Source organism: Ovis aries, chromosome Y, assembly GCF_016772045.2.
Source record: "Ovis aries strain OAR_USU_Benz2616 breed Rambouillet chromosome Y, ARS-UI_Ramb_v3.0, whole genome shotgun sequence".
NCBI lineage: Eukaryota > Metazoa > Chordata > Mammalia > Artiodactyla > Bovidae > Ovis > Ovis aries.
In genome coordinates this window covers 9838916-9861955 of record NC_082741.1, presented here as the reverse complement: position 1 = coordinate 9861955, position 23040 = coordinate 9838916, and the positions used below count along the sequence as shown (strand labels likewise).

The 23040-nt window shown below is 43.6% G+C and overlaps 1 pseudogene; it reads left to right on the top strand.

Moving 5' to 3' along the window:
* The window catches only part of LOC132658890 (testis-specific Y-encoded protein 1-like), an 89974-nt pseudogene that overhangs the window by 4257 nt on the left and 62677 nt on the right, over positions 1–23040 (top strand).

The following is a 23040-nucleotide window of genomic DNA, read 5'->3' as shown; positions in this document are numbered from 1 at the left end:
CACGGTTCCAACGTGGACATGCCTGAGGGTAATGTCCCACATGAAGTTCTGTCCCACATGAAATTCTCACACTACAACATTTCTCCCTGAAGCAGCATCTCTTTGGAGGGCAAAGGATAAATTTTGAACGTGAAAGTTCATAGGTTTATGGATTTCCCTTCTAGATACCCTGAATGAGATCTCCTGCTCAGGGCCAGCTTTTCCATTTGAACATCTATACCCTAGTTTTCCCCTTCTTCAGAGAAGCATCTACAGCTCTAGAAGGCAAGGCGTGGCTTTCTCTGGGGGGGTTTCTGAACAACCACCCAGGAAACACTGGAAACATGTTTTCTTACTCTTTTAATCTATAAACTTCCAAGAACCCTCAAGGCCCTGTCAGATGGGTACCTGTCATTCTCAGCACTAGTTCAAAACAAAACAAAGCCGAAACTATGGTGTAATAACTCTGCAGAGGTTTTGAGATGGCATATTGAGGCATGGCTTTCAGGATCTTAGACTGGGCTCATTCTAGGGACCGCATGGCATTTATCCACATTCAGAAGCCTTAGCAAGGCATTGCAAAGAAGTTAAAGACAAAAAGTTTAGGACAGTCTCCCCCAATGCCTAATATTTCCTACCGGTGCTTCAGGACCAGGGGTGGCTTTAGCTCTAACCCGTCCTTGAGTGAAGAGTGCAGAGTAGTCATGAATCAGTTAGTAAACTGAACTGTGGATGGTTGGCTGGATGGTCATTATCTGGAAACTTGCCATGACTTGTGTCCCAATCTCTTTATAGCTTTCACTTGGGTGCCGGGGGCTAGCGTGAGGAATTCCGCCCATGGCAAAGGTCATGAGGAACGAGGCTTGGCATACGCAAAGGCATGATCAAGCCTCAGGAAACCCCCTGCTCCCGAGCATCAACCCCCAAACCAGAGTCTGTTTTATGCTCTCACCTACACCTCTGACTTTACGGGGGGCTCTCCCCCATAACCGTTTCTCTCGGAGAAGGAGTAAACGTGCAGCTCCAAGGGAATAAAAATTCCTGGGTGTGACAAGAGTGTTTCAGCTTACAGACTCCTCTGAAGGTTATCTAGCCCACCTGTATAGGTTCGTCCGGCCGCATGTGATTGTTTACAGCCTCCCAATCTGAGAGGCACGAGATGTTTTAGACTTGCTAAAGGCAAATTATTTTGGGGAGTAAGAAATTATTAGTATAGTGTGTTGGTTAGGAATTATATTGGTGAAGGGTTCTTCATTTGTTGTGTCAATAATTGCTGCTAATTCCCTGCTCTGGATGGGACAAGGATGTCTCAGGTCAAACCTCTCTGCTGACAGACTAGCTTGTGTGACAGGATTATCCATACTGCTGCCACTAGGCACATGATTGTTTACTACCTCTCAACCGTAAACAGCACAGAGAGTTTTGGAGTATTTTGAAAGTCTTAATTAGCATAGGACTTTTTCTTCTTGTTGAGTCAATGATTGCCGCCAGGCCTCCATATCCTTAGGCACCTGGGAATATATTAATCAATGTATTTGGAATATAGCGAAGGAAATATAGTAGTTTTTAAGGTTAGCAATACTAGACTTTCTGAGTTAATGGATTTTCACTTTTGTAATAGATCACTGTACTTTGTTTTAAATCACTGTGTCCTTGTTATGTAAAAATGTAACTTTATATCTTAAGACTAAATAAATCTTAAGGGGAGCATTGGTGAAAGGATTTTCATTTGTTGGGCTGATGTTTGCTGCTAAATCTCCATGAATATAACTAGCATATAGGAAGAAATAAGTATTAACCTTTAAGCATATAGGAGAAATAAGTATTAACCTTTAAGACTAATTACGTTAACCTTGGGTTAAATAAATTCCTTTCTTGATTGTAACTCACTGCACCCTCACCCTATAGGAATGTAACTTTATTTGGAGGGTGGTGCCTGGTTTAAGAAAAAACATCCTTGGAAGAAATAAGTTCTTTGGTTATCAGAAAGAAAGGATCATAAAATGTCAGCAGGTCTCACTCATGGCCAGAAGACGATGTAATATCTCGAAGACCTTTTTTTAATATACATTTATGTGAAGCAGCTGATTTTGATAAAGGTCAGGACTGCTGACCTCCACGTGACTCTGTATTCATCTCTATGTGTAACAAAAGGTGTATAAGCAAACCCAAAAATAAAGAAATCGGATCAGTTTCCGGAAAGACTGATTCCCCCATGTCGCTTCTTTCTTGCTCCCGTTTTTCTGGCTGAATTACCATCTGGAACATGGAAGCTATTCCACGTAATCCAAGTTATTCAGCCTCCTTTTCTCCACTAATCGTCCTACTACACTATCCATTTCTAATCTCTCTATATCTGTGATTAAATATGTATTTTTCCAAAGACGCCGACTCCGTCCCCACCTTCGAATCACCCTGGATCCACCGGGGCTGGACCCTGGCACTTGGGCCCTAAAGTCTAGGTGCTATTAGATTTGAGTGCACACTTGGATGTATTGTTTAAGGTTTTCTTCCACTGAATATCAATGCATGTGAAACTTTACAGATTAGTGATGAATTCATGAGCATTCTGGCTCAATCATCCTGAGCTGCATTTGCTTCCTGTTCCCTGGATGTGTTCATGTTTTCTCTGTATAGAATGAAGTCTGGGTGTTTCCATTGTGTTTGCCCATGAATGTGAGTTGATGTTTCTTCCTGAGGATCTGTGTACGTCTCCTGTCTTCTTTCTTGATGCGCACATGCTTTGCCATTATGCACAGCTCTGCTGCCATAGCTGTCTGAGCTCTTGCATGTTCCTATTCAACAAACATGCATTGTGTTGCTCATATTCACTCATTTTTTAAAAAGTTTGTTGATCTTTGTTAGATTGCATGTGAATTCTTGAATCAAGTGCTTCCAACATCTTGAATTGGACATTTTTAAAGAGTTCCATGATATTTGAGCACAGCAAGGAATGCTTTACAACAGGAATAGTTAACAGTGACCCACATGTGGAAACAAGAATACCCATACACTTACAGTAATGCCTGATGGGCAAGAATGTTACTTGCTGAAGTGAAAATATTGATTAGTATCACGGAGGGCAAAGATGTTGCAGGAATGCATCTGTCAGGAAATTTTTTATCTGTCAGGAAAGATTTGGGTTTGACTGGTGTTCTATAAACACTACTGAAGGATTGAAATACATTGGCTTATACACCTACAAATGTATTCTTGCATTGATCATTAAACTGTCATTCAGATCAGTTCAGTTTAGTCACTCAGTCATGTCCAACTCTTTGGACCCTGTGAATCACAGCATGCGAGGCCTCCCTGTCCATCATTACCCATGCAGAATTTCTTCATGATTGTCAGTAAATCGTCACCCAGGTGAGAGGAATTGGGGCTTGCCTTTCTGTAAAGAGAAAGTTGTTAAGGAATTCTTGTCCCAGGGAAAAGGGGTGCATGAGCAATTTCAAGTTCAAAGCCCCTGCTATTTCTGTGTTGTTTCTGGGAGGAAAGCACAGGGAATGGAGTCACACCAACCTGATTGACACCATGAACCAGTCCAAGGAGACAGAAGTAGAGAACACAGGCACAGGTCACTCAGCTGTCCACAGTGAGTACTTTGAATCCTGCTAACCTCTTTGCATGTCAATCACCCTTATGAGCAAATCCCATTCACCTTCCAGGATATATCATAGAAGTAGAAGAGGGCACTGACTTCATCAGGTAGTGAGTGAAAAAATTAAGTGGACGAAAAAGAGGGGTGCTTACAAAAATCCATAATACTGGACAAGTAAACCAATGTTTCCCCATGTGTGCAAGTTTCGTTTCAGAATTGTGTGTGTGTGTGTGTGTGCATGCACAAACGTGCACTGGAAAAAATGCGCGTGTGAGCTCTCTGAACTGGCCTGGCTGGGAGATGGAAGAATGGATACTGAACACATGAAAGAGCTTGTGTAAGGTACAAAGATCTTGGGGCAGCAGAAGCACTGACATCCTGGAAAATAGCCCAGGGATCTCACAGTGGAGCAAGCTGTACGTGTTAACAGGCATGTAAGTGTAAACATGGATCCCTGAGCAGAAAGGTGAGGCAGGCAAAAAGCACCTTGTGGAAGTCTGGGAGGATGCCAAGGCTCAGAGAAATAGAGTGGGCCAGATTCCCAGGCACAGAAGAGGGGTTATGCACAGCCCCTAAGACACCTGGCTTTTGCTTTGAACGCAGTTATCCATATTGCATCTTTTATGCAGAGCACAAAATATTATCTATTGTCTGGTGGGTCAGCTGCTATAGAATCTGTCTGCAATGCGGGAGACCTGGGTTTGATCCCGGGGCTCCGGAAAATCCCCTTGAGAAGGGAAAGTTCACCTCCTCAAAAGTCCACCCCCTCCAATATTCTGGCCTGAAGAATTCCACGGATTGCATAGTATATGGGGTCACAAAGAGCCAGACACTACTGAGCAACTCCACTTCACTTCACTTTAGTTTTTTTTTTGTATTTGAAATATTTGAAATGTATTTTTAATATTAAGACAACAGAATTATCAAACATTTGCTAACAGTTATACACACTTTAAATAACATGTTCATGGCATTACAGTTCCTGAGTGATCACAGGAAGTCTTAGATCTAGGATCAGAAAACTTTTTCAAGTTATTTTATACACATTTCTTATCCTATTTTTCAGTTTTTCTTGAAGTTTGAAATGGTATTTCTTTGCAGCCTAAGTTTATGTCTTTATATATCAATGGTGAAGTTTTGAAACTGTTTTAGAATCTCAAAATAATTTCAAATATTTCCATTTTTATGTTAAAAGCTACTTAGATTTCTCTGGTTGTTTTTGTTGTTGTTGTTGTTGTTTACTTTACAATACTGTATTGGTTTTGCCATACATCAACGTGAATCCACCATGGGTGTACATGAGTTCCCCATCCTGAACCCACCTCCCACCTCCCTCCACATACCACCTCTTTGAGGCATCCCCGTGCACCAGCCCCAAGAATCCTGTATCCTGTATCAAACCTAGACTGGCGATTCATTTCTTACATGATCTTATACATGTTTCAATGCCATTCTCCCAAATCATCCCACCCTCTCCCTCTCCCACAGAGTCCAAAATCTGTTCTATACATCTGTGTCTCTTTCACTGTCTCACATACAGGGTTATTGTTACCATCTTTCTAAATTCCATATATATGTGTTAGTATATTGTATTGGTGTTTTTCTTTCTGGTTTACTTCACTCTGTATAATTGGCTCCAGTTTCATCCACCTCATTAGAACTGATTCAAATGTATTCTTTTCAATGGCTGAGTAATGCTCCATTGTATATATGTACTACAGCTTTCTTATCCATTCATCAGCAGATGGACATCTAGGTTGCTTCCATGTCCTGGCTATTATAAACAGTGCTGCAGTGAATACTGGGGTACACATGTCTCTTTCAATTCTGGTTTCCTCGGTGTGCATGCCCAGTAGTGGGATTTCTGGGTCATAAGGCAGTTCTATTTCCAGTTTTTAAAGGAATCTCCACACTGTTCTCCATAGTGGCTGTACTAGTTTGCATTCCCATCAACAGTGCAAGAGGGGTCCCTTTTCTCCACACCCTCTCTAGCATTAATTATTTGTAGACTTTTGGATAGCAGCCATTCTGACTGGTGTGAATGGCACAAAGATCAGTGGAACAAAATAGGAAGCCCAGAGATAAATCCACACACCTATGGACAACTTATCTTCACTTTAGTTTATAAAGAGGCATCTCTGCCAGCTCACTAAGGGAGGGTGACCCTAGACTAGGAGACTCTAGTTCTTGAAGAAGAACGAGTGACTGTGAAAAATTCTAGGGGTGTGACTTTTGACTATTGTCATGATAAGGGGTCACTACACGTGGGGGAGAAGGCAATGGCACCGCACTCCAGTGCTCTTGCCTGGAAAACCCCATGGACAGAGGAGCCTGGTAAGCTGCAGTCCATGGGGTGGCTGAGAGTCGGATACAACTGAGTGATTTCATTTTCACTTTTCACTTTCATTCATTGGAGAAGGAAATGGCAACCCACTCCAGTGTTCTTGCCTGAAGAATCCCAGGGATGGCACTGTCTGGTGGGCTGCCATCTATGGGCTCACACAGAGTCTGACGCGACTAAAGTGACTTAGCAACACACATGGGGGAGGGGGCCTGCTTCATCTCATACTTTAGGCTTGAATGATTTTCAAATGTTCTGTCAGATAGTTAAGTAACTACAAACCTATTCATAATAACCTGAGTGGAGACCCTTATCTGCACATTGTCACATTAATTTAATAAAAGTTTTCCAGGGCTGGAATTATTGCATAAATTGGAGAAGTCTATATTTCGTTTTATTCAGAGGCTAACCATGGGTTGTTCTGCAGTTTGGGCAATCACATGGTGAACACAGTACCTCGATGGCCTTTGTGAGTGGCTGAGGCTGCACACTTGTGTCCTCCTGCATTTTTGCCAGGATGAATCCTCAGTGATGGCATATTTGGGTGCAAGGCTGTGTGCTCAAACATTTACCTACTGGAGTACGTGCTACTGTGAATATAAATACATGTGTGCTCAGTCGTGTCTAACTCTTTGTTACCCTATAGACCCAACACTCCTCTGTCCATGGGATTCTCCAGCCAAGAATACCAGAGTGGGTTGCCATGGCCTCCTTCAGGGGAGCTTCCTGACCCAGGTACTGAACCCGTGAATCTTACATCTCATGCATTAGCATGTGGATTCTTTAGCACTACCGGCACCGAGGGACCCTTGAGTAAAAATGAACTTTTCTTATTTCTTAAAAAAAAAATCAATCTGGACCATTTCTTTTTTCTTACTGTTGTTATTTTTATTGTCTTACTCTTATTTTTTGCAACATAGTTTTATTTTTTATAAATTTATTCATTTTAATTGGGGGCTAATTATTTTACAGTATTGTAGTGGTTTTGCCATATATTGACAGGAATCAGCCATTGGTGTACATGTCTTCCCATCCCAAACACCCCTCCCACATCCCTCCCCATACCCATCTCTCTGAGTCATCCCAGTGCACCAGCCCCAAGCACCCTGTCTCATGCATGGAACATGGACTGGCTGTCTGTTTCACATATGATAATATACATGCTATTTCCATGAGCTATTCTCACAAACCAACCCACCTTGCATTCTCCCACAGAGTAAAAAAGACTGTTCTATACATCTGTGTCTCTTCTGCTGTCTTGCACATAGGATTATCGTTACTACCTTTCTAAATCCCATATATATGCATTAGTATACTGTATTGATGTTTTTCTTTCTGGCTTACTTCACTCGGTTTAATAGGCTCCAGTTTCATCCACCTCATTAGAGCTGATTCAAATGTATTCTTTTGAATGGCTGCATAATAGTCGACTGTGTATATATACCCCAGCTTTCTTATGCTTTCATCTGCTGATGGACATCTAGGTTGCTTCCATTTTTGAGCTCTTTATTGAATTTGTTATCATATTACTTCTGTTTTACGTTTTGGTCTTGAGAAACATGGGATCTTAGCACCCTGTGGATAGAAGCTGCACCTCCTGCATTGGAAGGTGAAGTCTTAATCACTGGACCACGAGGGAATTCACTCCCTATTTCTTTTTGTGTTCCTAGATGTTGATATCCAGGACAGTTTTTTTTTTTTTTTATTTCTGACTGAAAATTTTCCTGGGGCAGGACATTTTGGTTTTAAGGAGGTTTTGTTATCCATCAGTATTTCATTTCAGGATAGTAAATGATCATTTCAAAACATCTGCTACACCACCCTAAGAAGCCCCCTTTAACATGAGAAGGCAAGTGAATAGTAGTGACAACTTCATGGACTCCTCTGTCATCATCCAGGTGGGAATGAGAGGGCATGTAGGGGGGTGCCCATGACCAGAGTCCTAAGCAGGTTCTCAACCTAACTTTGATAGAAGCAAAGTTTATTTTGTTCACTGTCACATGCTCAGGGCAGAGGTTCTTCTCAATTAGATCTGTACATGGAAAAGGGGCTCAAGACTCCCCCTCCCACCTCAACATAGGGCTTCAGGTAGGCTCACCGGAGACCAGCTCTTGACCTGGCACACCAGTTCTGGATTCATGTGATAATTCATGAGGTTCACACCAGTTTGGTCAAATAATGATGTATAACCCCTATTACTCAGTTCACTAGCTCAGTGGTGTCTGACTCTTTGAGACTCCATGGACTGTAGCACACTAGGCTTCCCTGTCCATCACCAAATCCTGGAGCTTACTCAAATGCATGTCCATTGAGTCAGTAATGCCATCCACCATCTCATCCTCTGTCATCCCCTTGTCCTCCTGCCTTCAATCTTTCCCAGCACCAGAGTCCTTTCCAATGAGTCACTTCTTCCCATCAGGTGACCTAGGTATCCAGGCTTCAGCATCATTCCTTCTAATGAATATCCAGGAATGATTTCCTTTAGAATGGACTGGCTGGATCTCCTTGCAGTCCAAGGGACTCTCAAGAGTCTTCTCCAGCACCGCGGTTCAAAAGCATCAATTCTTCGGCACTCAGCTTTTCTCATGGTCACCCTTATAATTCTTATTAATGTTGTCTCCTCTAAATTGAATGTATGCCTGCCATGTGGCATGTGGGATCTCAGCTCCCCAACCAGGGATCAAACCTGTGCCCCTGCATTGGGGCCAGTGAACCACCAGTGTTAAGGACAACCAGATAACAAATTCCCTCTAAATCAATTCATTTTGGAAGTTAAAGGAATCTGCTTTAAAAAGAAGTGCTTGGACTAAAAGTTGGAGTCCCTCTGAAGGGCCCCAGGCATCTCCATAGCTGCACTGCCCCCACCCACCCTGCCCTTTGCTTTGTGCATCCCTGTGGGCAATTTGGCTCTCCACAGGAGCTCCAGCCTTGGGACCTTTGAACTCCTTGTTTCCTCTCCCAAAATTCCCTCCCTCTGGTGCTCAGTTGGCTTACTTCCTCTCCTCCCACCTTTGTTCTGCTGTCACCTTGAAACCAGGCAGATCTTGATGGTGATCAAGCCTGCCCACCCCTAGAGCCAGCCCACCCCTAGAGCCTGCCCACCTCTAGAGCCTGCTCTGTTCTCCATTCTCCACTTTACTTTCCCCCAGAACTCTGGTGGTCACCTGACACACTTGATACACATAGGTGCTGACTGCTTGTCCCCAGGCTGTCCACAGCTCAGTGAGGGGTGAGACGGCCTGTGTGTTTTGCTCACTGCCTGTGCACAGCAATTGTGTAAGAGAGGCCAGCACACAGTAGGTGCTTAGCTAATGGAGCTCACACTTCACGTGGAGGGTCGGTGATGATGCCATGTGCCTCAAAGGTAACTCTGTTGACAGGATAATGCCTTGGAGGAGGAATATGGAGAGCTGGGGGAGGGACATGCAGGCAGGCCTGACTAGCTGGAACATGGGAGTGTGAGCTGGGAGGGAATCCATCCTCTGCAGTGAGGCTAAGGCTGGAAAAGGATGAGTCCAAAGAGCGGTGCAAGAGGGGGAGCCTTCCAGGATGCTGAGATGATATATGCAAAACTTTCTAGCTTTCCCTCTCAGGAACCCCTTCCTCAGGACCCTCCATCTTCTCGTGGCTTTCATTCACTGAGACCCTGAACTTTTTTGCATTTCCTTAGAACGTGTTTCTGTGGCAGGAAGGGGGAAAACAGGTTCCTCAAATTAAACTCTGGGACATTAACAATCCAGTTCCAAGCTCGCTGGGCGGGGCAGGGGTAAGGGGAGTTGTTAGTAGGTTCTCTGGGATGGTGCAGACAGGTCCAGACCTAGGACTTTACCAGCTCCTTATTTTCCAAGCATAGAGCTGTGGCCATCATAAAACCCCCTGCAATGAGAAGCCCTTGCCTCACAACTCCAGAGTTGTGACCATGACTACACTTAATCTGTGTCACATCAGTCATTTCCAGCCTTTTCTTAAAAAGTCCTTTTTTAACGTACCAGACAGTGACCTAAGTCTGATATAAGTAGGCTACTTGGGCGGGGTCGCTTTTGGAGTGTTGACCTTTAAGAAAGTCACTTCTTTTTGACAATACAGGTGATTATATACTCCCAAAGTTTTAGGACAAATACAATTTTCCTTGGCCTTTCCTCCCCCTGCTCCCGAGTAAACTATCAGTACCCTTTAGAAATTAAAATGTTTTAGTGTCTAAATTAAGACCCCCTCCAAGACTGTGTCAAGCCTGGAATGTTTTCAGATTGCATACTTCTGTTTTTGTTGTTGTTTTCTTGTTTGTTTTAATTTGGAAAATAGCTCCAGTGGGAATCTATGAGGGCAGTAACAATAGTACAAAACCAGGTATTTGCTTTTGCAAGATGAGAGAGAGAAAGGACATTTTTGTGGTTGACCTTTGCACAAGGAGCTATCTGGCTAGCTAATCAACAAGGACAGTATATTTTTTATTCACATGGCAGAAAAGAGAGGCACTGAAGTTGCTTTTGCATGTTAGATCTTGCCTGTGGGCTCTTTGTCTTTTGGAAGGGACAAGCTCAAAGCCACTCCTGTCTCTGCAAGGGGAAGGGACAGTGGCTGTGTTTAATATCTGAAAGCTTGTCCCAGGCAAGGATGGAGGCTCCTCATTCTAGGTAGAGCCCCACTCTGTGTTCCTGCCCAGGACTTTGGCTGAATTCTTCCCTAGAGGAGCAAGAGGGCCAGTCAGTTGTGTAATGACCAAGACACCTCCACCCCCAGGCAGAAAAATCAGCCTGTCAGCACACTTTTCCTTTCTCACTCCTTGGTTGCAACAGACTCAGTTAACTGATACTTGTCCTAGAATAATCAAGAACTCCTGTCTTTTCTGGGTAACAGAAATCTAAAAATGACAGGCATGGAGTCATGCAGCAGAAGCATGCTGGGCCCTAAAAGAGGTGTTGTCATTAAGGGCTTCCTTGGTGGCTCAGATAGTAAAGGATGCGTGTGCAGTCCTGGAGGCCCAGGTTTCTTTCCTGGGTCGGGAAGATCCCCTGGGAAGGAAATGGCAACCCACTCCAGCATGCTTGCCTAGGAAATCCCATGGACAGAGGAGCCTGGTGGGCTGCAGTCCATGAGGTTGCAAAATAGTTGGACATGACTGAGTGACTTCATTTTCACTCCTTTTTAAAAGTGTGTGATTATGGGTCAAGGCACATCGTCTGAGGTCAAGGATGCTGACTCGTACCTGTGTGTTTTGTGTGAACAAGAGAGGATCCTCTCTGGAGGTGCATGTTCATCTCTCCAGTTCTTGGGGCCTCTGCAGTCAGAGCTGGCCCCCTTCCCTTCACAAATGAATCCTCATGTAGCCACCGCCTCTCCACTGCTCAGTATTTCTGGCTCTAATCTGCATTCCAGCCAGTGTTTCTCACTTCCTGCCCTCACTCACCAAAATTGTGCTTATTCCTGGACATGTCTTGACTAAAACTGTTCTCCTCCAAATTTTCCCTGCTGTCTGTTGAAATCCTGCCATCCACACTCATAGACCAGTTCCTTCAGGTAGATACATTCCGAAAGGCAGGGTTATTCAAACTCTAGTCACTTGTATTCAATTTTTTTCTCATTCCTAACCTGCTAGTACAATTACTGCCTTAATATATGCTTTATCTGAAGCAGCAGCTCTTTAAAGAAAAATTGATTTCAATTTTGGAATTAAACTTGACCACAAGACATTAGGTAAAACTGTATTTTGTGCTCTGCATAAAAGATGCACGATAGATAACTGCAGTCAAAAGAGAAACAATGCTTGTAAATTCTCCATAAATACCATTGTGCTGGAGATGGTTCTATCCTTGGTGTGGAGTTCCCTTGAGTATTGTGTGTCAAGGTGCCAGGCCATGCTGAGACTATTCTGGAAGGAATTAGAAGAGATGAAACACAATACTCTCCATTCTCGGTGATTCATTGTTATTCAGTGCTTTGGCCTTTGGGAGGCTGTCTGATTCCTGTAGGTTTCCTGGCCAAAGAAAGTGTTCCTGTTAATGTCCAGATGGACTTTGGCTAAGTCTTTCTCAAGTTGCTTAGTGAACTCTAACTTTGTAAAACAAGGTACTTGCAAGATTCTGTTCATCCACTGGTTCATCAACTAGCAGATGGGAAACTCCAGGCCAGGGACTGGGTCATGTTTGCCTCAGTCACCCAGAGGCCTTGTGAAGTATCTCAAATGTGAGGAAGCATGTAACCCAAGGAGGCTGATGTTTTAAGCCAGAACATGCTGCAGAATTGGCCTATGTATATAAAGAGAATGTGCTAATTATCAGGGAGGTCCTTGGCATGGTATCCTGGCATGGTGACCTAGAGCTCACTGGCCTGGAGACCCTGCAGGTCAGCCTGAGTCTCGTCTAATTTCTGTTTTTTTTTTTTTTTTCATGTATTGGCTTCAGTTGTAGGTAAAGTTCCACCATCCATAACAGCGGGCAGCCAGTCTCCCGCCAAAATGCTGGTCCTCAACTGTTCATCCTCCCAAAGTCCCAGGGCTGGGGTCACGGCCACCACCATCACCACCTGCACGGCAGCCATCACAACCACCAGCACCATGGGAAACCCAGTGAAAAAGCAGAGGCCGCTTTTGCCGAAGGAGACTGCCCTGGCCATGCAACAGGTTGTGTGGAACACATCAGGGAAGTTTCAAACGCCCTCCTGAGAGTGGCACATGCAGAAGATGCAGTGTCTGCAGCAGCAGCAGGAGAGCCAGCAGCAGCCTCAGTCTTCCCAGGGGATGAGATACCAGAACAGACAGGCTGTGAAAGGTACCGACCGACCCTCCCTGCTCTGTTCTCCATGGCACCCGGTCCTTCTTTGCCACATGGAATGAGAAAAATCGTTCTTGGTTTCTTTCTTTAGTTCCTGTGGTTGCCCGCCCACTGTATCCTGGAGGCCTGACACGTATCATTTGGTACTATTTTTAAAAATTATTTTCCAGCTTTGTTTTGAACTTTTTTTTTCCTGTTCTTTCTATAAATAAACAGTATGTACACGTCTTCTTAGAACGGGCTGAAATGGATGTCTATGCAAAAAAAATCTGTTGTCTTTATTAACTTTCTATTTCATACTCCACCCTTTCTCAAAAGTAGTGTTAACCATAAGGTCTTTTTCTAATTCATATATGCATATATATTTATCTACATATATATATACATATATATATGACTTCACACAGGTTAGTCTTTTTTTTCTATTGGAAAACATCAAAATGGTAAATTGCTTGCCTTTTTCTCCCCCCACCTTTCAGCATGTTTTGGAGGTCAACCCATGTTAGTGCATATATCTCTCCCTTTTGCTTTGCACTGGTGTACAATATCCCGCAGTTTATTTAATAAAGAATTCACCTACAGATAGATATTTAGGCTGCTTCCAGTTTTTACCAGTTGTAACCAGCCCTGCAATGAATACCTTTGTGTAAGTTTCCTTGTGCAAGTCCATGAACCATTAGGCATAATTTTTGAAAGAGTACAGTATGAGACGTGGATGGTAAACGATACCTTAATAACTAGGGATTAGCACCCACCAGCCAATGCAAGAAGAGCAAGCATCAAACCACTGCCAAAGTGCAGAATGACAGCCCCCAGCAGGAGTCTCTTTCAGGGCTGATGTAAGCCGAACAAAGTGCTGATCTGATGGGGACTAGTTTGTCTGGCTCTTATGAGGATTGATACTGGTCTTGTTTCATGGGGAAACCGGCACTGAGATTCTTCATTACTGGGCTCTTGGATTGAAACTCTCACATTCTGAGTGCACTGTCAGGAGGAGAACTGGAAAGAGTTGCAGCACGTTGTGAAGTGAAAGAGTAACCAGATATGGAACTGGTCCCCAGTGAAACTCTTCAAAGACTGGGGTGGAGGAAGAGCACAAGATTGAACACAGAGTATGGGAGTACAGCCGGATTGATCCTACTGTCTGAAGTGTTGCTGTGGCAGAACCACGTCTGGGATCTTTCAGGCTGGAATGGGGATTTCCAAGCTGCTGAATCACAGCCCTTAGGTATAATGAGCTTCCAGGGGAACTTGGGAGCTGGCAAAAAAGAGCTCATTGATGCTATTGTTCATAATTCCCAGATTGTCGTGTTAAAGATAACCAAAAACGGGCAAGAACTAGTTGAAGTAGTTAGGATAGATTTTAATCTGCTATTTACTATTGCAGTAGGGCAAAATGTCCTGCATGAACTGAAGTCAATTTCAGTGTGTACACAGGGGAGTGGGGTTTTAAAAGGAGATTAGGGAATATGGAGGGGGAATCATGGGAATTCTATAGAGTCAGAAAACGACAATTTTACACAAAGTGGGCAGGGGGTGTTGGTTCATGTAAAATATCTGAGGTTGCTAACTCAGTTACCTCTTAAAGGTAGGCTTCTGCCCTCTCATAGAGACAGGGCAAAGGGCCCTATCCTTAGCTATTGACTGGAACAAATAGGCAATTCTATTGGCAGCCTTGAGTTTTCTTAGGTGGGACGTTAAAGGGGTGTGGGTCATCCTAGGGATGCAGCCTTGAGCTGCTGGAAACTGTATTAGTCCTTAAAGACCTACAAGGAGGCCTTGCTGAGAAAGGGCTCCTTGGAACTATGTTCGTTTGGTCAATGGGAAAATCATTGTCTCTTGAAAGCAGGGAAACTTGAGAGTGTGGATTGGCCCCTGCTCTCACCACAGCTTCGAGCTGGGACAGCCTTCCTTAGGCAGTGGGGTGACCAAGAACCATTTGCTTTCACAGCTGTCCAGCAGAAAGGGATCACACAGAACCCATCCACCTCCACCATCACCCTGGTGACCAGCTCCTAGTCGTCGCCCTTCGTCACCAGCTCAGGGTCCACGAGCACCCTTGCATCTTCATTCAGTCCTGCCCATCACCACCGCTTCCTCTGATGTGGCTGCAGACACTACCAAATACACTAGCCAGGTGACTGTCAGTGGTGGGATAGTGGAGGGCCAGCCTTGGATCTTTCCAGGAATTAAAGGGGACCAGGAAGTGGTGGAGTCCCTCCCTGACTCGCCTGTCCTCATGGCATGGTCCTTGTTAGGGATGTGGCAGGCAGCCTTGCCTGCTCTGTGTTCACTTGTGGGAAAACTCTCCATTTAGGTTCTGTCTTCTGTCCTTTAAAATTTATTTTATTGAAGTATAAGTGATATACAATATATTAATTTCTGTTGTAAAGGAAATGATTCAGTTATATACACATACACTTTTTCATATTCCTTTCCATTATGGTATATCACAGGATATTGATTGTAGTTCCCTGTGCTATTAAAGAGGGGCTTGTTGTTTATTCTATGTATAATAGTTTGCCTCTGCTAATCTCAGATTCCCAATGTGTCCCATCTGCCCACACCCCAGCCGTCCTCTCTACTTCTCTCTTAATTTGCCAAGTGCTTTTTTGCTCACCGTTGAGTCCGGGCAAGTAAAGTTGCAGATCTCCTTGCTGTCAGATGAGCGCGCTCTGGAGTGATATGCAGTTCATATCATAGAGCTGAGGGACTCAAAAGCCCCACCAGAATTGCAGGTCTCTGGGGAGTCCCTTCTGATCCCTGCTGGGACCTAGAACAGTAATTGCTACATAGTTGTAGAATGAAAGCAGGTTGCTGCCTCATGTCTCCTTGGGCTTCTTATCAGTAACTTTAAAAAAAATGTGTACAATTTTTAAACTCTTTTTTGAGTTTGTTGTAGTATTTCTTTATTTCTGTTCTTTGAAAATGTTTTGGGTTTTTTACTACAAGGAGTGTGGAATCTTATCTCCCTGTCTAGGGAATCAAAGCCGTACTCCCCACATTGGAAGGCAAGGTCTCAGCGACTGGACTTCCAGGGACATCCTCACACCCATTTTATAGATGAGCACACTGAGATCTGGCCAGGTAAAACAGCTTGTCCAGGGTCACATAATCTGTGGATGTCTAATTGGCATTTGAATGGTAGCAGCCTGGATCGAGAATACCCTCTTGACCTGGCTTTGAGCTCACTTGTGAATTCACATCAGGCCTGATGACTACAGCTCTCGGGTGTCCACAGACTGATTGTTCTTACATATGGCTTTTTTTTTTTTTTGGTAACTAACATTTTTATTCATGTTATGACTAATAATTAATAAAAAGTGTTACCTAAATATTCATATATTGATAGAAATCATTCAAAGACTAAAGTTACTGTGTGTCTTCAAATAAATGATTAAATAGTTTAGTACAAAGAGCTTATATGCTTTTTACATCTCATGATCTGACCTAGTTACCTTAAGTTCATCATTTCCAAAGCAGTGCTCCTGATATTTCCCCTCAACAGTGTCCTTCTGAAATGTCCTCATCTAGTTAAGTCCTCTTCATTCTTTCAGTTGCTCAGTACAAGATCTTGGTGTCATCATTGACTAATCTCTTCCTCTCCTCTTTCTTATTCAGTCCATCCCATCAACTCTTCTAAACTGCATCCAGAATTTGACCACTTGTCATCACTTTCACTCTCTCCACTCTAGTGCAAACCACCACCACTCTGGATTCTGACTAGCTACCTCATCCGTGACACTGGGCTTCAGCCACCGCCAATCATCAACCAAGATAAGGACTGAGAAATGGGATGATCATGGGGTTTAGCCTAGGGAGGTTGCTGACAATCAGGATACATAAAGCATTTTACTTGTATTAGAACTTTGTTTGCAACTTAATTCAGTGTCTTTCAAGGGCACTGAAAAAGTGATCAATTTTGAGCTTGTTACAGTGATGTCAGTTTGCAGTATTATGTATGACCCCCATATTGACAAGTGGGCTCAAGATCACATAGTTTCAAAGAGACTAAACCAGACTCATCACTCTATGAGTCATGAAGGTCTTTCCACTCTCCCATCCACACACTTTGCAGACATTAAATATTAGAGTATTCCCCAGGTTGCCCTCTGTCCTTCAAAAAGTGACTATTTATTTCACAACAATAAATTTATCCAAGCCTCTCCCCATTCTTAAGTCGGCCTATAAGACCCCCGGGGTAGCAAATTCTATTAATTTGTTGCCCACTGTGCACAGAGATGTACCTTCTTACCGCTGCTTCCCAGCAGAGAGGCATGCCTCTGCTGCAGACTGCCAGGATTGTTCAACAAGTCTCTACTGGAATTATACAGTCATGTGTTCTTATTAACTCAAACAATCATTTCGCTTAACCATTTCCTCTTTGCAGTTAGCTTTTATCCTTTCTTTTGAGTATCCCTTAAGGAAGGTGTTTTCTTAGGTATCAAAACGTATTTCTCTCTTTAAGTGCCGCACTCAGCTGATAGTGCCCTCTTCTGGTGGAGATGCGCAATCACTTTTGCATGTCTCAGATGATGTTCTCGGTGTTATTTCTTTTTTCATGATGCACAACCCTTGGGGACTTCTTGTGACTGTAGCTCTGGTTGAAAGAGCAAATCAGATTATCTGGACCCAACATTGTACCCAGAGGAACTGTGTATGTGGTGTTCTTTAGCCTGGATCCATGGCACCTAAATATTTTCAGTGTAGCTTAGCCTTTTAGCCACAGAAGGAAAATCCTATGCTGAGATTCCAGAATTGTTCTTTGTCTTGGTAATCTTCCAGCATGTGTTTTTACTCTTCCAAATGCCGCATCAGAGTCACAGATGGCAGCATGATTTGAGCAGGTTTGAGCTTCTAACTGCAAGCAGGCTCCCTTGCTAAGACTTCTGGGGGTGCTGGACAGTCACAGTCTGCCCCACGGGGTGCGCCAGCGGTCCACCCAGAAAGCTGAGCAGCAGCGGCGGAAAAGGTGACAAGCCGCGGCGATTGCGCTCGCCAAACTCCTGAGCTACTCGGACCTGGGAAGGGCACATATGGCTTTTTAAACCAACCCCGCTGAAGAGTCAGTGTGGCTAAAGAAATAAAATCCAAGCCTTTGGCTTATGTCTCTTATTTAGTATATCTATCCTCTCATTTTGAATAAAAGGAGAATTTTTGTCAAGTCTCTGAGTTTCAGAACAGGAAGGGTTCAACTATTAGGTGCGGTCACATCCTCAAGGGTTTTAGAATTGCCTCTGGGGCAGCCGGTGACTATGTACTCAGTGATCCACACAGCTGATACAGAGTTCCTGGTTACCTCAGTTACAGAGGTGCTCACCTTGGATCCAAAGTGCAAGCCACGGGCAGGGGTGGGATTTGGGGGGAGGGGTGGGGGAGGGGCGTGCTTACCCCAGCCTCACAGATGTGCATCTTTTGCAGAGTCCATCCCTAAAGTTGTGTCTTAGGCTTGAGCAGTGTCAGGAATGCAGCCATGCTCTGAGCAAGAAGCAAAGCACTTTCCTCGGTTTGCTGTCTGGGCCCCCCACCGCAGCCCCATGCCAAACTACCCTACGGTGTGAGCTCTTGTCCTTTCCAACCCCACCCTCCACCCATCCGCCCTGGCCTGAGGCTTACAGCAGACTCCTGAGTGGCTACGGTTGTGCACATGGGGATTCACTTCCCACAGGAACAGAGCTTCTCCCAGACACACACAAACAGATGACACAAGTGCACACATGCATGTAATGCACAGAGACACAAATGCAAACAGGTGTTTCAGCGACTGAAGACCCAGTGGTTCACCTGAAATACATAGATGTCTTTATTTCGCACAGGAAAATGTTCATTCTGATTTCTGATGTGAAATATAGAGAAGTCCAACTTTCATGAAGAAGAATAATGCCTAGATTTTGATACAGGCAATATAGGGAACTCCACATATCACAGTGGGAAGTCCTTGTTTTATACGTGGGAAATATGGAGTTAAGTATTTCACAAAGAAACAGTTGTGTCCAGAATTTCATTCATGAAAAGGAGATAATTCCAATTCCATATTGGTTCCCCAGATCTTAATTACATACTTCATGTCAGTAAAATAGCATTGAGATTTTCATATAGGAAATGAATACAATTTCAGAATTCAGGCAGGGAAGTGATTGCTCAAATTTCATATCTGAAATACATAGGAGTCCCCATCATGTAGCAAGACGTGTGCACAGATATCCCTATGTGAAACAGACATGAGTCCATATATGATAAAGGAAATTATACCAGTAGTTTTTCAAACATGAAATACAGGTTTCCAGTTTTAGGTAGAAACTCTGCACCCATATTCTCACATGGGAAATAGAGAAAAATCATCTTTCAGGTTTTCATCTGCACAAAGCAGTGCATGTAAAGCAAGTGCTCTGGAACAACCCAGAAGAATAGCATAGGAAGGGATATGGGAGTGGTTCCAGGATGGGTGGAACCGCTATATACTTTTGGCTTATTAATGTTGATGCATGGCAGAAGCCATTACAATATTGTATAGGAATTAACTCCCAGTTAAAACAAAACAAAACAAAACAAAACTAAGTTTTGAGAAAAGTGAAAGAACGACGGGATTCGACTTTGCTCCGTGGTGACCTAAATCGGAAGGAAATCCAAAACTGATGGGATGTATGTACACTTAAAATTGATTCACTTTGACATACATACAGCAGAATCTAAAGCAACACTGTAATATGATTATAGTCCAAAAATAATTGTTGGAAATACATTACATGTCAACTATAATTCCAGCAGTGAATAAATAAATTTTAGCCCTGTTTGCAATAGATGTCCTTGGGGACATTATGTTAAGTTAAATACTTCAGTTAGAGGAAGATGAAAGTTTTTACATCACATGACATTGTTAAGTTGAAATCCCTATGTTATAGACACAAGTAGAATTTGGTCATCAGTCTAGTGGAAATGGCCCATGATGGCCCAAGTTACCAACTTTGACTCACAGGTTCAGTAAGCTCACCAAGGAAGGTATTGTAATAGAGGCAGGATGAAAAATGGAGCTGCAGGCCTCAGCCCAAGACCATTAGGGAAGTTAGAAAACTCAACACCACCAACAGAAAGCCTCCCAGCAGAATGTACGGAAAGATACATTACAGCCTTCCCACAGAGCCCTCTAGGCCTTTAGGCCTTGGGCTGGGTAATAAACTGTGGAGCTTGGGCAACCTTGGGGACAGGCTGTGTCTTACAGAGTCCCGGATCCCTTGCTGAAGCCACTCACTGACCTGGCCCAGGTTTCAAAGCAATGGCCAATGTGTCCCATCCCCACCTCCATGTCCAAACAGTTGCGGCAGTCTCCATGGGTCACAGTGTACAGGATCCAGCTCCCCATTTGGGTAGACTGAGGAGGCTGAGAGCCAGCTTCATGCTGGGTACCTGGCTCCCTCATTGAAGGTGGCTGGGCAGGGTATGGGGGACCTGGCAAGAGAAGGGCACAGAAAACTGAGAACTGCCTCTTCCAGCTGGGACTGGGCACTTCTGGAAGTAACAAGCCTGGGTGATCAATGAATGCTCCCAGACAGGACAATCAGTCTACACAGGGACCCCCTCCTCACAACCAGGACCTTGGAGGGTGACAGTCAATCTTGGGACTCTCCTTTCAGGGAATAGGGAATAATATTTGTTTCGCTTAAGGATTGCTGCTACTGCTAAGTCACGTCAGTCATGTCCGACTCTGTGCGACCCCTTAGATGGCAGCCCACCAGGCTCCCAGGGATTCTCCAGGTAAGAACACTGTACTGGGTTGCCATTTCCTCCTCCAGAGGATTACAGGAACACAGTTGGCTGACCACCACCTTACCTCCAGAAAACAATATCTGACAGCAACAAGTTTGCAACAGCTAATCACAACCCCTCCCTCACATTTCCTATATATGGCTTTGCTGAAAGCTTTGGAGGAGTTTGTGATTCCCGCACCCCCGCACCCCCCCCCCCCGCCACACCATTGGCTTAGGCTTGCATTCTTTTTTAATACAAGCATTTAAAATTATAAGCACTTATAGACATGCATCTCACGAATTCTGGCCATCTGTATGTTTACTATCACTCTGTTAAAATATTTTCTAATCTTTCTATTTTTTACTTCTTCTTAAAATTTTTTATTTTAATTGGAGGTTAATTACTTTACATTATTGTGGTGATTTTTGCCATAGGATCACATGAATCAGCCGTGGGTGTACATGCGTTCCCCATCCTGACCCTCCCTCCCACCTCCCTCCCCATTTCATCCCTCAGGGTCATCCCCGTGCACCAGCCCTGAGCACCGTGTCTCATGCATGGAACCTGGACTGGCAATCTGTTTCATATACAATAATATACATCTTTCAATGCTATTCTCTTAAAGCATCTCACCCTTGCCTTCTCCCACAGAGTCCCACCCAAAGTCTGTTTGTTACATCTGCTTCTCTTTCGCTGTCTCGCATATAGGGTCATTGTTACTATCTTTCTAAATTCCATATATATGCGTTAATTTTTCTTTCTAACATACTTTGCTTGGCATAATAAGCTCCAGTTTCATCCTCCTCATTAGAACTTATTCAAATGCATTCTTTTCAATAGATGAGTAATATTCCACGGTCTATATGTACCACAACTTTCATGTCCATTCACCAGCCGATGGACATCTAGGTTGCCTCCATGTCCTATCTATTGTAAACACAGCTGGGATGAACACTGGGGAACCCATGTCTTGTAATTCTGGTTTCCTCGGTGTGTATGCCCAGCAGAGGGGTTGCTGGATCATATGGCAATTCTATTTCCAGATTTTTAAGGAATCTTTATGTTGTTCCCTGCCGGGGTCCAGCCCCAGTGGATCCAGTGAATTTGAAGTGGGGACGGAGTCGGCATCTGGGAAAGGACTATTTAATTAGAAATATAGAGAGATTAGGAAAGAATATTGTAGTGGGAAATTTAGAGGAGGAAAGAGGCTGTATTCCTTGGTTTACATAAAGCCCCAAGACAAGGGACTTGAACGGTCTACATAGGGCCACAGGCACTCGCTTGAATAGCGGAGGGTGCTGTACCTTGTGCTTCCTCTCGTGTGGGTCTTAGAAACCCAGGCAAATTTATAGACATGGCTAGCCTCTATGCTCCAGATGGGAATCAGCCAGAAAATAGGGTAAGAAAGAAAAGAAGACATGGGGGAACCAGTCTTTCCAGGAACTGGCCTATCCTTTATTGTCCAGAAAACTTTTTATACTTTTGGATGTACATAGAGATCAATAGATAATGCAAAGCTATGCAGCATCAGCAGCCCTGACTCTTCTTGAGACCAGGCTTTCTCTCTGCATACCTATCTGTATGCACAAGTCTTAGGTGATTTACATAATCTTCTGGCCAGGAGGCCTTTAGCATTTTATGGCCCTTTTCTGATAAGGGTCCGTCAACCAGAAAACTTATTTGCCTTAAAAGGGTTGTTCTTCCCAAAGTCTTGTGCCACTCTCAGAAAGCACTAATTAAGGTTACATTCTTACATAGCAAGGACACAACAATTTATAACAAGGAAAGAGGAGTACAGTGATTTATAATAAAGAGAAAGTTCACTAACTCAAAAGTCTAGTGTTGCTAACATCAAAACTACTATATTCCTTTTTCTATATCCCAATTACATTGATTAATATCCTCCAGGTAGCTAAAAGATAAAGAATATGGAGGCCTGGAAGCAATCATTGACTCAACAGTGAAACCCATCATCAATATCATTTTTAGCTCTTTAGAAAAGACTCTATATCTTTAAGATGTTTTAAGCTTCGTGCCTCTCGCAGTTGGGGGGCTGTAAAAAATCACAAGTTATAAAAGTCTCTAACTGTCATGCAATTTAGAGAGCCATCAGAGGGATTTGAGCTGAGACACTCCTTTCATATGCAGGAGACCAGTTGAAGCTCTAACTTAACTTTTTCCAGAGAAAGGTGGTCAGGGATAGCCCCCTGTAATGTCAGAAGAGTATAGTATAACAGAGAGTAAACAGACAGATTTTGTTTCAGGGTAGCTGCTCAGGAAGAGAACCCCGTGAGACCTGACTCGCCTTGCCCCGTCAAGTCTCTCCGCATGACCTTGTCATGGGTGGGAACTCCCGTGCTGGCACCCACTATTGACTGTACTAGTTTGAATTCACACTGAGAGGGTTCCTTTTTCTCCACACCTTTTCCAGCACTTATTGTTTGTAGACAATAAATAGATGGTACCTCATTGTAATAATAAATAGATGTTTGGTAATACAAAATAAATATATGTTTGTGACAATAAATAGATGGTTCCTCATTGTGGTTTTGATTTGCATTTCTCTGATAATGAGTGATATTCATTACCTTTTCATGTGA